Source organism: Miniopterus schreibersii, assembly GCF_964146895.1.
Source record: "Miniopterus schreibersii genome assembly, chromosome: 12".
In the NCBI taxonomy this organism is placed as follows: Eukaryota; Metazoa; Chordata; class Mammalia; order Chiroptera; family Miniopteridae; genus Miniopterus; species Miniopterus schreibersii.
The window spans coordinates 28,612,597-28,629,708 of record NC_138112.1 but is presented as its reverse complement, the minus strand read 5'-3'; the positions used below and the strand labels follow the sequence as shown (position 1 = coordinate 28,629,708).

The window sequence follows — 17,112 nt, the reverse complement described above, 5'->3', positions numbered from 1 at the left end:
TTTCACTGTCCAGTCTGTTGATACACAGATCAGATGCTATGGTCACCATGGTAACCACTTACTCTTTCCCCCTATTTTTCTGTTTCTCAAACTTAAAGTGCACAGACTAGAAAATCCTGATTTTTTGAAAACTCAAATAGGAATCACTCAAGCTCACCTAAGATGAGGAATCATTTTAGTGTAAATGTTTTGTTAAAAAAAAAAAAAGTTGCGAATGTGTTCATCCGAAACAAATTATAACTAGAGAGAGCTAAGAGATTCGAATCTGCTTGGAGATTTAAAAAAATGCTCAAAGTGGTTTTCAGGGATAAAATGGGATTATCGCTAACACCTCTGATCTTGACAGACTGGCTGCCTTGAAAGCTGTGAGAGTCTCACAGGTTTAGGTTGGGTCACAAACTAAACAAGGTCTGTTTAAACCACACCTATGGGTGTGGGAGTGCATTTTTCTATATGGATTTTTCTTCCACCCCACACAAAAACATTAGGGGGGAAAAGTAAAAAAACTAACAAATAATAAAACACTTTCTTTAAAAGCAGTATTTGCTCATTTATTTTACAAGTAGTTATTGAGTCTGCTAATCGTAGCTCTAGGTTACAAGGCAGCATGCTGAAATCGGATGAGTTCCTGAGGCAGGAGCTTAGAGTCCAGGCAGGGAGACAGGTTGTCAATGAAAACCCCTGGAAGCATGAGGGCTGTAGAATTAGGGATCGTGTCCTCTATTAAGTACATTATTTGTCCACCATTTCCAAGTTAGTCAGCCACAAGTGAGAGCTGATCACCAGGGCAGGTCTGTTATTGTGGACCCTGTGACACATCGTATCTGCCTTAAAAGTCAACAGAGCCCTGAGGAGTTCTCATCAAGAATCCTCTCTCTTTTTTCCTCTCTCCAGGCATCCTGAAACCTTTGCCCTTTTTGGCTCCTAGACAAAGACAGGAATGACTCCTGCAGATGAAAACTCTCTTCCTGCCCACAAATGTCTCTCTCACCTGAGAGAGGTGTGTTGCCTCTTCCCAGTCACCGACATGGACAGAGGATAACTGCAAAATGACTCTCCCTACTATTTCTAATAGAGAAATGACAGAAAATTTGGAAATTGGGATAATTTTTATTCTTATCTAAGAGCAAGACTTGGGACCAAGCCTCATCATTTCCTCTGCTCACTGAGGCTGAGAAACTACTTTAAATTGAATAGGCTTATTTTCACAGCTTCTGCACAGACAATCTCACCCAACAAATCAACAAATCTACTTATTCTGTGGTTGAGATTTCCTGAGGACAGATTTTGAGGGTAATGCTGATTAGTAAGCTACACAGAACCCTGTGTAGATTTGAGGGGTCCAGGGAATGTCCTAAGTAGAGGCCACTATAATTGCCATTCACAGCCATTACCAGCTTGTACCTCCCCACCTCCCAGTCCTCATCACCCGGGGCTAATGTGATATGCAGGGATAGTTTATAGGGAAACTCAGGGAAAGTGATACACCAGGATGTCCTTGTACTCTGAGTGATACAAACATTGACCTCTGAAAGGCCTAGAATGCTCACTGTCATCTGCTCCTCTTTGTCCCTCTGCTGGCTGCCTCTTCCTCCCCAGAAGCTTCCAAGATTTCTTTGTGGCTTTTCCAAAGCTCCCAGCTTCCCCTTCTATTCAAAAGTCTTTCCCATTCTAGTGTCATTCATGCAAAGTAGAAAAAATGGTGAGGGGCATGGGGCGGGTGCAAGACTGTCAGATCAGGGACTTGATTGAAAACTTAAGACTAAGGAGTCTGGAAATTTGGTTCTAGTCCCACCTCAGCCAAATCCAGCTGGACAAATTTAGTCAGATCACTTACATTTAGTTTTTTCATCTGTCAAATGGCATGTTTAACGAGACCAAACAAGAGGAACTGCTCCAGAAAGATAAAATTTCAGTACAAATGTCAGATGCCACTGAACAAGTATACAGTTGAAGTCATACTATAGTTTTGAGAAGGTTTCAGGCAAAATCATGGTTTTTATAGGGCATGAAGTCTTTGCTTAATGGCATCTCAGTTCTCCTAGTGATCTAAGCTATACACTTCAGCTTCAAACCTTGATCCCACATCTAATCAGGCATAAATCCCTTCAATTCTATCTCCAAAATATCTCTGTAGTCTGTATGTTCCTCTCTGTCAACACTACCACTGGCATGAATGAAGTTCTCTAAAACTGGTTCCCCTCCCTCTAATCTCACCTTCCCTCAGCGCATGAGCCACACCAGCAGTCAGAGAACTCTTTCTAAAGTGGTCTCTCCTCTTAAAAGCTTTTGCTGACCCCTCATCAACTGCAGCACAAAGCCTACGTTCTCGGTAAAGCACAGTACTCCACAAACCTGCTCTCCTCACAGCCTCTCCTCTCACTGTCTTCCTCCCAGAAAACTTGGCAACGTTGCACAGACAGCTCTTTCTTCCTTTCTGTCTGCTGACTCCATTCATTCTTCTAAAACATACTCCACACAGCTGCCTCTGGGAATCCTCCTGAACTTCCCAGACGGAGTTAATGACCACCCTGCGATTCCCACAGCGCCTTCTACATACCTGTTAGTCCAGCATGTCTCACATCAGTTTGTAATGTTTTGGATCCTCATTTGGCTGGAGCTGCCACTGGTGTAACCCAGCGTAGCATTTCTGATGTCCTGGTTTTAATGAATCACGGAAGACTCAGCATCAATCCCTGGACACGTCTGACAGCTCTGGGGCAAGGAGCCATCTCTACCTTACTTTCGGTAATGGCCTTTGTCATAATGGCAACACCCTTGCTTAAAGCCTTATTCACAGACTCCTCCTCCAAGAAACAGATATAGTTCCTGGGAGCCCAGCTGCTCCCTCCACTTTAACTAACTTAAAATTGAACTAAATGGGGACTTCGGAGCCTGTGCAGCACAGTGATGGCAAAGTGGGCTAATAAAACACTGTTGCCTTCGCTTCTGTTCTTTTCTTCAACAACGCAGTAATAATCATAGTAACTTCCAGGTAGGCAGCTTCCAGGGTTCTCTACCATGAATATCTCTGAATAAATTATTTTAGACAATTCTGGGTTAGAAACAGTTCCACCCAGGAGAGAGGTGGTTTGTAAAACATAGCTTTCTTTTTTTCTTTTTAATCCTCACTTGAGGACATGTTCCCTCTCATAGCTGTGAGAGAGAAACATCAATTGGTTGCCTTCCATATGTGCTCCCACTGGGGATCAAACCTGCAGTCGAGGTGTGTGCCCTGACTAGGAATCAAACTCACGACCTTTTGGTGTACGGGATGATGCTCCAACCAACTGAGCCACACCTGCCAAGGCACAACGTATCTTTCTTGTGGATCAACTGCTTAGTGGGCACAGAGTGAAATTCTCCTGATGTTTTGCCCTATCCTTATTTACTCAGTGCTACAAAGGACAGTATTAAGTTATTCTGTAAATGACTTTAAATACAAAAGTCTAATGCTGGATAATTTCCATTCAGATCCAAAGCCAAAAAGAGAAAGGAGGCATAATTAAGCAGAAGTTTCAAGTGGCAATGAAGTGACAATTAATAAATCAACAACAAAGGTAGGGAGAGTTTTATAAAAACATATGTCTAATAATATGGGACAGCCTCAGCCTTCCCGAAAATAAACACCTTAGGCCTCCCCAGGTTAATCATGCTTAGTCATACAGAAATTATTTTTCCTTGGCCCCTGAGGCTGGGCACTGAAACCCTGGAGCCTGGGGACAACTTACACTTAGAAAGACTTGCCAAAATTGACTATAAATCACATTACTTCCATTAAGTTCTCCAAATCAAACCAACTGGTCTTCAACATCACCCCTGACCTGACAAATCCTGGCTCATCCTTCTCAGTGCTGCTGATAAGGAACTCAGCAGTATTCAACTCAGTGGAGCTTCCAGGCCTTATGACTCCATTCTGGGCTAAGTATGGGTTGAACCTGCAACCCAAGTATGTGCCCTTGACCAGGAATCAAACCCATGATCCTTCAGTTTGTGGGCCGACGCTCTAACTATTGAGCAACACTGGCCAGGGCAAGAAGATTTTTTTTAAGAACACAGAAAATGTAGAAAAATCATCCTGAATAACAAACTGAAGACTAGCTGGAGAGAACCCTTATCACCAAGGATGTAAAGAGGAGGTCACATTGAGACTGGTAGGAAGTGCAGAGGAGTGAGATGGCTGGTTGGGCTCCCACAGGCAGAAGCTGAGGTTCTGGAGGGATATTTCAGCTGTGAGGGGTTCTCCCTGAGAAGTTGGGGTCTAAACCTCAAGCTCCTCAGCCCAGAGTAACAGAACCGGAAAAGGTGGCCACATATCATCTGACTGTGAAAAGCATCAGGGGTTCTGTCTGGCAGGGAGAGATGGCTAGAAACACAGGCACCCCCTTAAAGGGCCAACACACTAAATTTTATTTGCAGCCACTCACCTTGGGTTCTGGCAGGGAGAGGACAGAGTGGACTAGAGCTGTGTGAGGAGAATCTGGGGTTGGTGGCTCTGGGGAGAGAGCTGAAAGGATAGCCATCAGGATCCCTGTGCTGAGTTATTCCCCCATACTACAGAAATGTCTTTCTCAGACAGAGCTTTCCCATCAATGCAGCTTTTACCTAGGGGAAAGCAATTGCTCCACCCATTGGAAACCCCCCCTGCCCCACCCTGTGGAGTTTACACCTTGCTGAAAACTATAGCCTGAGGCTCATTAAGTGACTGAGACTAACAATCAGCCTGCAGGCAGAGGTGGATCTCTGGCTGCTTTAGTCTTTGCCTGATCTGCTTCTGGGCCAAGGGCTAGAAAAAACAGACCTTGGTGTGCAGCTTGGTTCTTTCCACACCCCCCCCAGCCCCAGCAGAAGGAGCCACAAGCTGTGGATCATTGATAGCTCCAAACAAGGTACTCAGGGCCTGTCACAAACAGCATCTGACATTGACCTGCACCAGAGACTAAAGAGGCCCAAATCCAATAAACCCAGTGGTCAGTTTCAGAAACAACAGAGCAGGATCCAATAAGCTTCACAAGCAGTATATCCGCAGGGAGATACTGGCAGGTTCCAAACCCTGCTTTGGTGAATTCTGCTTTATATGATAAGCACTTCCACAGCAGCCTGCGTGCTGTTTGGTGGATTGAACCTCACTGTCAGCCAGCCTGAGGGTTGAGCTGATGTAAAAATGAGCCAATAGCAATCAAGACTCAATTACAACAGGAGAGCCCATGCAATGTGCACAAGGAGCATTATTAGAGCTCCCAGGTCTGGTGATCAGGGAGGCTGCACCACTAGGTCCCATAGGTCACCTACTATATAAGGCCACCTTACCAAGACTTGGCATCAAAGCAGATCTACCTAATACTTGGAAACAAAGCCAAACAGGCAGCCAAAATGGGGAGACAAAAATGCAAGCCCCAAATGAAAGACCTAGAGAATTCTCCAGAAGAAGAGTGAAATGAAATGGAGATAAGCAATTTATCAGATATGGAGTTCAGAGTAATGATTATAAGGATGCTCAACAGCATGAAAAAAGTTATAGAAACTATGAAAAACAACCAGTTGAAAATGAAGAATGACAGCAGAAATAAGGAATACACTAGAAGGAATAAACAGCAGATTAGAGGAAGCTGAGCATCAGATCAGTGAATTAGAAGACAGGGTGTAAAAAAAAATCACTAAATGTGATGCATCACATAAACAGAATGAAAGATCAAGAAATGTGGAGGGGGATAATGGTGGGGAAAAATGGGGACATCTGTAATACTTTCAACAGTAAATTTTTTAAAAAGAATAAAATATTAGAACAAAATAGATATTACTACCCAAGGTCAACCATTGCATGTATTTTGGTCATTTCCTTCCACGAACTTTTTAAAAACAAAGTTGAGGTCACACGGCACAAAAAATTTGCACTTTACAATTTCATTTGCTATCATTGCACACATTTTCCTATGTTTGAGTAGCTCTGTGTCAAGAGCATTTTAACAACTGCAAATTAGATAACCATTTCCCCATTGTTAAAAATTTATGATACAATATTTAAAATTTTAAGATTGGCTATTTAGGCAATGATGTATATGATATTCCCAAATAATGTAGATGACTAAAATGATATTAACAAGGGTCAGAAACACCTAAATAATAGACATTATATATAGACTAGTGGTTATGACTTCATTCTCTGGAGGTAGCACACTTGCTGGCTTCACATTCTGGTTCTGTCTTGTCCAAGTGCCCTTCTATAATCTCCTTCCCTCAGTTTCTTTATCCATTACTTAGAATAAGAGTTGTGCCCCCCGATAGGGTTATCATTAAATTAGTGTCTTTAAATACTTAACTCAGAACTTGCCACACCACAGTCAACAAATATTAGCTATTTAAGAACAATTGGTGTTTTGTGATTGCAGAAGGCAGGTACAGGAAGCTCTTTTCTGGAAAAGAAGTCAGTTAAGGGCTAGTGAAGTCAGTTTAATGGAAACATACAATCTCTATGTTAGTAGGGAGCAGAAGGGTAATTTTGTGTAACATTTCTCCCCTCACTCTAACCAGATGCCAGGTAACCTTCCCCTATTCTTGAATGTTTTTCACATCAGAGAACTTCTTATTTACCAAGGTGGTTCTCACACATAGAAAATCCATTTTCTTTTGAACCAAAATATGTCTCTCTATAGCTCCCACATAACAGTAGACTCACAGATCACCCCAAACAAGCTTTAACATTGAATTTTCAATACAGTGAAACAATGGGGATCGCAGCTTTTAATTGATTTATTTTGGAGTTTAAAAGAGATTGGTGAGAGCCCAAAGGCAGTAAAATCAAGACTGCATTACTCAGGCTTAGTGAGAAATTGAGAAGATTTATGTATTCATTATCATGTGTGCTTTCCTACAAATTGAATATTCTAAAATAAAGGGAAAGCTTAATGAATTTTCTCAGGGAAAAAAATGTCTAAAGCTAGAATTCTAAAAGGCTCCTTTAAAGTTCAGATGGAGAGCCTTTTAGAGTTTTATGCTTTACCTGGGGAGCAGAATGGGGGAGAGGCAGCCTTGGAACAAATTGGGCTGGGTTTGTAAGCTCATCTTCTGAGGACATCTGCTTCTCCATTACTAAACCACTTTCTGCTCAGAAGTGAATGCTTAGACATTTTTAGAAATTGACATCAAATGGCAACCTTGGTAAATGAGGGGCTATATGAGTCACTGAAGCCATTCAATGGAACTTAAAAAAATTTATCATGTCTCAATGCTATGTATCGTATCTCCATAGCTTTGTGTTAGCTGTCAGGCATGCTTAACTGTCACATCATTGGAAAGCAGTTTCTTTGCATGAAGTTCACCTGACTGTATTTGCTGTTATTTTTCTATTTGTCATCTCTAACACAGGAGCTGGCAAATAGCTGGTACTCAATAAATGCTCAGGAGGCTGACTGAATGAATATCTATTTGTAGGGGTCATAGATAAGTGCCTAGTCCCCCTGACAACTGGTCACCTTGGTAGGTCCTGAAGCATTAGAGGACTGTCACTCTCCCGGCTTCTTCCAGGCTGACTGTCCCCAATTCCTGTCATATTTCCTTATGACCCACAGCTTCAGACCCATTCATCAAGGAACTTCCAAATGTGCTGTTGTGTGTTTGTTTTTAAAGATGGAAAGAGCTCACTTCAGAACTCTAGGACAGAAGAAGCAGCTCCTATGCTACCTGTGGAGATCATACTGAAATCATTTCTGGGTAACATCTAAAAAATGGTTTGTTTATTTTTCAATTACAGTTGGCATACAATATTGTATTAATTTCAGGTGTTCAACAAAGTGATTAGACATTTATATAACTTACAAAGTGACCACCCTGATAAGTCTAGTACCCTGGGCAACATTTTAAATGAGTAATGTTTTTCAAATGGCACATCACAACCCATAAGAGGGTTGCAAAATCAATTTAATTGTGTTTGCTTGTGTGCTATTTTGTATAAATATTAATATACATATGCATATTTTCCATACACACATACAGGGCATCCTGCAAGGTGTACAGAATTTGGTTTAAGTATTGGCCCTTACTCACCTGCTTGTCCTGGCACTTTTGTGTAGAGCTTAAACTGCATTGATATAAGGGGCAACTGTGTATGTGTGTCCTGAGTTTTAAAGTAAATATATTTTTCTTATTGTGAGCTAGGGTTTCCAAAAAAAATGTTTGATACCAACACTGGCCAACTGGAAAGAGTTAGGAACAGAAGGTGAGGGCATCACAGCCATGCCAAACAAATACTTTCTTTGGCACTTTTAGGTAAATCACTTGCAATTTCATAGATAATTCATTTTCAAAGATGACTGAGAGATTCTGACCAGTAACTACTGAGTGAATTAAGGATTATTAATCCGGTTCTCAAATTAGTGGGTTACTAGGGCTCATTAAGAACTTTAATTTGGTTTTCTTCGGGAAGGCTAGCTGCCATGTGACACTGGCTGTGTCACATGGCTTCTACTACACAGGCAGAGAGGTGGAAATCCAAAATTGGGGGGCAAGATGCTTTTTAAAAAAATACTACATCCATGACCTGTGGGTGTGGCTCGACCTATGCACCAAGAGATCACCAGTTCAATTCCCGGTCAGCGCATATGCTTTGGTTGCAGGCTTGACCCCGAGTAGGTGCTGTGCATGAGGCAGCCAATCGATGTTGATGCTCCTCTCTCATCAATATTTCTATCTCTCTCTCTCTCTCCCTCTCTCAAATCAATAAAAACATATTTAATAAACAAAAACAAAACAACAACTCTGTATCCAAAACATCAAATATTTTCTTGAGTTGGTTATGGTTATCACTTACCACTATTCTTGCTTTTAATTATAAATTTAGTTTAGGTTTACTGTTATCCTTTCTATTTGTTATGAATACATTTATTAACTCTTAATGGTACATAATTTGCATTAACTATATTTTGGCCTAACATTTTCCAATATTAGGCTTCAAGACATGTGTACATTTAAAGATAAATCATCCCTAAAGAGAGATAAATATATCCCTATCACTAAAACACCTGCACTTATAATCCCCCTCATGTCCATGGTCTGTTTTCCCAAGCACATTCTTCATCAATATGGGTTTGTTTGCCACTGGAAATTAAGAGCTATTGGTACAAATGAGACATGGTGTGTTTTACCCTTTCTAAGTGGACTGAATGCTAAAAAGTTTGAGATCCACTCATTTTATAGATAAAAAGGCTGAGGTCCAAGGAGATGAGCTGACTAGTCAAGATTAGCAGAGTTACTTGGACAAGGACTCAGGTTTCCAGCTTCTCTCTCTGCCATCAAATCACTCCAACTGCAGGTACACCTCAGGACCCAGAGCCTGGCCCAGAGCAGGGGCCTCCTGGCTGTGTGCATAGTCACTGGTGCTACTTCCCATGATTAGGTTGAACAATATAACTACAGATTTGTTAGGTCAAAAACTATCAAATATTGGCACTTATATATGGTTCAGACTAAACTGTATTATTTTAATAAATGCTGCCTAGGCCAGCCTGAGATCTTAGTTTCCATGTGAGGAGCAGCATAGTGTATTTGTTAAGAACATGGATTTAAGCCAAACTGCCTGAGTTCAAGTTGTAGCACCTACACTGCCTGACCATGTTCCCTTAGATTTCCTGTTTCTCAGTGTCCCAAAAGTAGAACAGAATACTATAGAAGTGTTTGCTATTATTATTATTATTATTATTCCTGAAACTCAACATACTCACTAATTAGTCAGAGGGTCTGACTAAGTTAGGGAAACTTTAAGCACTTATTTTTGAAATACATTTTCAGGCATGAAAATCTTTTGCAGAGACAGATTTTTTACCTCTTTCCTTGGCAAGATTGGCTATTTATCTGCTTGACTGGCATTTGGCCTTATAGTTGTCAATGGTCCTCTCCAAGGGCTACTTCTCTCTGCAGACAACATGGGTTAATAAAACAGAGAGGCCGAGACATTGTAGTAACAAAAGTCAAGTGTGTGCATGATTTGTTGCTCCGTTTTTGTTTCACCTGTTTTTGAAAATATGGCTGCTCTCTAAAGTGCCTATTTATTCTCCAAGTAGTTAAACTAAAGTCTTACCATAAAAACTAAAACAGAAGAGGAAAGCATCCACACCTGAAGAATAGCTCTGTTTAGCTCATGGTGCAGAGAAAAAAACCAACAAGTTTAGGGTAAATCAGAGAGCAGCAAAGTGATTCCAATGTGACCTGATGCTGACTAATTACTTTTCTATAGATGAAGTTCAATCCACTGAGCCTCTGTGCATGACAGAATTTGGGACACTGTGGGTGGTACAATTCCAATATATATATATACAACTCAAAAAGCCAAAGAGTCCATCTAAAAGCATCATATTATTAGGTGAAATAAAACACAAGTACAAAATTTCAGTGTGTAATTAAGTGACAGGCCACACTATAGGGTCCCCCCAAAACACACCTGTTTGGATGCAAATAAATAAACAGACCAGGCCATGGAAGCTGCACTTCTTCATCATGTGATTTAGAATGGGATGGTTTAGAAGAGAGAAGCTATGGTGATGCTGGGAACGATTCTTGACCTCCCAGATTTTAAATGTGGGGCTAGAACAAAAGCATGATTCTTTTTATCAACTGCAATATTTATGGATTACTTTTCTTTTTTTCTTTTTTCAAATATATCTTTATTGATTTCAGAGAGAGGAAGAGAGAGGGAGAGAGATAGAAACATCAATGATGAGAGAGTCATTGATTGGCTGCCTCTTGCACGCCTCCGACTTGGGATCAAGCCCACAACCCAGACATGTGCCCTGACCGGGAATTGAACTGCGATCTCCTGGTGCGTGGGATCAATGCTCAACCACTGAGCCACACTAGCCTGGCTTCAAGTCATTTTGTGACCTGTTCATTTGACATTCAATAATTTACTTAGTATTTTCTTCATATCAGGCATCATTCTAGGTGTTGGATATACATGATTTCCATGACTGACATGGATGTCATGTCAATTCAGAAAATTATTAGTTGTGTTTAATTTATTCTGGTTCTCTTGGTCCCTGGAGTTCTCTCCTTGGCCATTCCACCTAATCTGTCAGTTTTCTCAGCTATAAAAATAGGACAGTAATGTCTGCTCTGTCTACATTACAATGTTGTGAAGGATGATTAAGCCAGTTTGTGAAATGACTTGGGAAACACACAGTAAAGGCAGTAAGTACACATATATTACAGGTTGGCAGTAGATCGCCGTGGTAAAGAGCAAAGGCTCCAGATGCAGCCTGCTTGGATTCGAGTCCCACTTCTCCAGTCACCAGTGTGCTGTCTTAGACAAGATACTTAATATCTCCACCTCTCAGTTTCCTCGTGTAAAAAGAGAATATTTCTACTGACCTGTATTAGACAGCTCGGGCTGCCATGCAAAGTACTACAGACTGGGTGATTTAACCAAGAGAAATTTATTTTCTTATAGATTTGAAGACTTAGAAGCTCAAGATCAGGATGCCAGCCTGGTCAGGTTCTGACAAGATCTCTCTTTCTGGCTTGCAGAGAGCCACCTTCTCATTGTGTGCTCACACAACTTTTCAGCAGTGTGTATGTGTGAAGAGGAAGAACTCTCTGTTGTCTCACCTTCTAAAGGCACTAATCCCATCATGAGGGCCTCACCCATTTGACCTCATCTAAACCTAGTGAGCTCCCAAGGCCCCGCCTCTAAATACTATCACATTGGGGATTAAGAATTCAAAATTTAAATTTGGGGGGAGGGACACAATTCAGTCCTTAGCATGGCCTCACAGGGTTGTTGTAAAAATGATGTCCATTAATCTGTTGAAGCACTTTAAACAGTGTCTAGCATGTGGTGAGTTCTCAATAAACGTTTGCTGTTGTTATTTCCAGAGTCAAGCGAATAAAGATGACAGCCATTTAGTTTACAAAGCAGATTGTTTCATAATACTGTTTATAGGAAAACTCTAGAAACCAAATTCAGTGATCTAGGTGTTTTATATAAGGGCATTCTCAAATATATCCACATAACAACTGATTAAGCAATGAGTCAAGGGACCTCAGAGAGGTCTTTCCTCCTCTTTGGTCCCTGACTTTTTACAGTCGTCCTTTGAGGACTCCAGTTGGCTCATCTCCAGGGAGTTTCTCCCCTCTCTGGAACATTCTGCACCTCCTCTGTGTTTTGTTTTCTGTGTTGATGACATGGGTAGAGAAGAGTAGGAGAAAAGGTGAAGGTAGTATTTCTAACCTCAACTCCTTAACCACAGAAGGCCCACAGTTGTTGACAGCAGCTCTATTTTAAACAGAAACTATGGTCAGAAGATCATCTATTTGAAATGATTACCTAGAGGTCAACTGGTCAAAGTGCATCCAACATAATGGTCTCCTTTGAAACAATCCTGTTTCCATACTTCAGTTCTGGGAACCTCACTATATAATACAGGACAATTTATTTTGTTTTTTAACAATTCCACAGACGAAAAAATTCTTATGTTGAAATCTACTTTCCTATAATGTCTACCCACTAATCTTAATTATATCCTGTGTTGTAGTGTTGAACACAGTAGGTCTCTGAAAGGGTTAGCTGAACTGAGCTGGTTCTGGAGGTACACTTCTAGACTTATAATTTTCCTATCTTCTCTTATTTTTCCAGTGATGCTGCCCTACAAAAATCTTCCTTTTTTCTTCTTTGCTTCCATGTCTATCCCCCATTGTTCTGCCCTCTCTGTTCCCAGCTCCATAGTCAGGCTCCAGAGGGAGATGGGGAGGGCGTGAGCAGGGGGGCATTGAGCAGCTAATGAACAAAGAGTCGGTGATGATACCAATTCTCTCCCTCAGACCCTTCTGTGAGAAAAAGCGGTTCACATTACGTTCAGATTGCAAAGGATCTGTGTTTTCCAGGGGTTTAAACATATACCATCACTAATTATATAGTCCTGCTCTTTAACCCCAGCCAACTACCATTATGATGTTTGCAAAAACCCACATTGGCTGAGTACTTACTCTCCACATTAATGCTGTAATTTACTGATTTAGGCTGCCTGGAGATGCTGTGACGAGCAGTACACAGCCAATACTTTTGTTTTCTAGTTGTTACATTTGAAAAGAGTCTCCTCTCTGGAATTAGTTATCCAAAGGCACACATTAGTCACATGTGGGCCATTGGCATTCTTGTCCACATGAGATGTACTCGTCTGGGACAGTCCAGCTGGGTTGGCTGTGTTTTCCTAAATGCATGAAGCGGAAAAGCTCTGAAATAATTTGAATATGGTCCCAACTTCTTCCTGCCTCAAAGCAAAAAAGATACAGGCAGACTGGACAGTTGGGTTCTGTGCAAAGAGAGAAGGAATTCTAAGCATCGGCTACCCCTAAAGTTGCCATCATTTTTGATTTATTTATTTTTACCGGAGGATATTTTTGTTGTTGTTTATTGATTTTAGAGAGAGAGAGGAAGGGAGAGAAAGAGAAACATCGATGTGAGAAACATCGATCAGTTGACTCTTGTATGCACGCACCCTGACTGGGGATGGAACCCACAACCCGGGTGTGTGCCCTGACAGGGAGTCAAATCTGCAACCTTCCGGTGTGTGGGCAGATTCTCCAATCAACTGAGCCACACCGACCAGGACAAGCTGCCATCACTTTTGCCATCCCCTCTGAAATCTGCTCTCCTCAGAGATTCTCTGCCCACCCAAATGCCTGAGCATCATATCCTAATTACCAACTCCTAGCAAGCCTACCTCTTGAGTATTTCTCTAGCTGCATTGCCTCTCACCTTGGACCATGACAGCAACCTTCCTGCTTTATTCTGATCCATCTTCCTCATGGCTATCAGGGTGGACTTCCAATACAAGCTCCTGCTCAAAATCCTTTAAAACTTGCCCACTGTTTATAGCAGTGAGCTCCAAAAGGAGTGCACAAGATAGGGCACAGGTCAGGAAAAAATAGCAGTTCTTCTATTTGTACTACGTTTCTCTTAACAGTCAGGAATCAAGCTCATGTCCTTTGTCCTATCACCTCTTTCCCCTTTTTGTCAAACCTAGCATAAAAACACTTGGGTTTAGCCACTTCTTTCAGTCTTCATTTCCTTATGAAGGCTCTTGTGTCACAAGACAAAACAAAACAAAACATTTATTAACTAAATTTGGATGTTTTTCTCTTGTTAATCTGTCTTTTGTTACAGGGCCCCAGCTGAAAACTTAGAAGGGTAGAAGAAAAGAGTTTTCCTTTCTTACATAGATAATTTAAAAGAAAATTCAGCACGTTCCAGATATATAGAAAAAATATGAATTTGTGCTTTAAATCAAATCATTCACAAAGTCATTTCAAGTACACGGTAGATCTGAACTTGAAAGGTAAAACAAGAAAGCTTGTAGAATATACTATAATAGCTTCATGATGTTAACGTAAGTAAATATTTATAGAACAGGATATAAACCACTAATTGTAGAGAAAAAGATTGCTAAATTTGATTATATTGAAATTAGGAATTTCTGTTTCTCAAAATATATCACTAAGAAGGTGAAGGACAAACCAATAACCATCAAAGAGCTGACCCAGAGTAAATAAAGTGCTCCTACAAATTATAAGGAAAAAGAGATAACTCAATAGAAACAATCAAGGATATTTAAATAGCTAATAAACATATGACAAGAGCTCAACCTCAACCTCAATCTCAACCTTATTAGTCTTTAGGGAAATGCAATCTAAACCAAAATGAAGTTTTCCCCAGCAGGTGAAGTAGACTTATTTTTCCCTATTCCACCACAGTGCTGAATTCCCCGGGTTCTCTTACTGCCTTGTATCTCCTAGACTGGGTGCTGGAGAAGGCAGCCCCCCAGGAATGCCACCAAGAGCTAGCAAAAACAAAGAAACAAATGAACAAACAAAAAACCTTCAAAGCCTGTACTAGCTAAGGGCCAGGAAATGAGCAGCCTAGCAAAACAAAACTTTTAGACAGTAACAGCTTTACTTCAGCCAAATTACCACCAAAGTAACCTGCAGCCTCATCACTGCCACCAGCAATAAAGGCTGGGTGGGGAACCAGGATTTTCATCTGCACCAGGTGGTTAGTGGTGACCATCCTGTCACTGGGGACCATATGGGGAGACTGGGCTTTCACCTCCACCAGGCAGTAACGAGTGCCCTATCCCTCCTGTTGGATGATAACAGAGAACCCTAGTAGGGGTTCTAGCTTCCATTCCCACCCAGTAGCAACAAGGAGCCCCGAATCGGCCCCTCCTTCCTGGGGCCCAAGTGAAGAACCTTGACTCTCCCTCACCCTGGAAGGAACAAGGTCCCCCTTCACCTATCAGAGCAGGATCAGAGGAGGCTTCCTGAAACGCAAGATTTAGATAGAACCCAAAATGTTCTAATATCCCAGTCAAAAATCACTTATCTTACCCCAAACGAGGAAGATCTCAAGCAGAATGAGAAAAAACAATCATTAGACATTAACAGATGATACAGATGTTGGAATTTTCTGACAAGGATTTAAAGCAGCCACTGACCTTCACTGAGCTTCATTGAGCAACTGCAAACATGCTTGAGACAAATGAAAAAATAGAAAGTCTTAGCAAAGAAAGAAAAGATAGAAAAGAAAACTAAATGGACATTTCAGACCTAAAAAGTACAATGACTGAAGAAACAAAACAAAAAAACTCAATGAGTGAGCTCAACAGCATAATGAAGACACAGGAAACTTAAAGATAAATTCCAAGGTGAACTTGAAGATAAAACAATAGAAACTCAGATCAAGTTGTATATATTAACTATCTATAGGTTTTTGTATGCCAATCGTACTCTAATAAAGTGGTTAAAAAAATAGAAACTATCTAACATGAACAACAGAGATAAACTAGACTGGAAAAAATAACCAAACAGAGCCTCAGGGACACATGGGCCATAACAAAAGCTCTAACTAACATCGATGGCCCCTGAGCACCAGAAGAGAGAGGGTAGAGAGAAAAAGCCTTTTCCCTATCCTGAAAGAATGGCTGGAGAGGTCTCTAAACAGGAGGAAATGAGAAAAAATTTTGTACATGCTAAGAGCAAAATGATGGGTGAATACAATAGATTCTCCATGTGCTGAGTTTTCTAAATTATGTTTGACATTTGAAGAATAATTATAAAAATGTTTAATGTGGTTCTCAATGTCTGTAGAGGAGATAGTTAAGAGAATTATATTATAAACGGGAAGGTAAAGTTTCTACATTTTTCAAACTAGTAAAATGTCGACACTAGTAGACTTGGATGATATATATACATGATATTATATATAAAATGTAATGCCTAGAGCAAATGACAAAAAGTTACAAAGCATCACCTTCAAAGCCACTCAGATAAATCAAAATGGAATTCAAAACAACGTTCAAGTAACAGAAAGGCAGGAGCAAGTAAACAGAGAAATAAAAACCAGGGAAACAAAAGGCACAAAACAGAAAACAAAATAAAATACGGCTCAATGTATCAAAAAGAAAAGGAAATCTGGGTTTACAAACTTTCCTCCTTGACTTTAATTCTTCTTTAAATGAATAGCATTTTGTGAGGAATGCCCACTCTTAAATGTTAGGGCCAAAGCAATTTATGAAATCTTAAAATTTCATATACAATTTAGTAAAGCAATCATGGTTTTATTCAAAACGGTCTTTTTCTCTATTGGGTATTGAGTGCTAAAGTGGTAAAATAAAAGCAGAAGCAAATAATAAAGAAAAATTTAAGCAGATTGATATTTTTAACGATCAAGATGATTAGGTTGCGTAAGATTTAAGATTTCTGTTAGCTATGGTAGATTAATGGAATTGATAGCTGTCCCAAACTAATTTAGTTTTGTAGACTACGTATTTGCATATAAGAAATAAAAGATCAATTCTATAATCTCTCTCTCTCTCTCTCTCTCTCTCTCACACACACACACACACAGAGGAATGAATGGTTAAGTTGTCGAAGACTGATGATATCAAGTGTTGGTTGTAAATTCATTTTCACTTTGGAAAACTGTTTAGCAATATCTCCTAAACTAATCATACACTACATTCCAGCCATTTCACTCTTAAATGTGCATACCTTTGCCTGAAAGGACACATACAAAAATATTCATAGAAGCATTATCAGTAAGAGTCAAGTGTCAGAAATAACCTAGAT

General features: G+C 40.4%; 1 protein-coding gene across 25 annotated transcripts in view; it reads right to left on the bottom strand.

Moving 5' to 3' along the window:
* The window catches only part of DLG2 (discs large MAGUK scaffold protein 2), a 1,618,243-nt gene that overhangs the window by 224,606 nt on the left and 1,376,525 nt on the right, over positions 1-17,112 (bottom strand). The gene's annotated exons all lie outside the window — the stretch shown is intronic.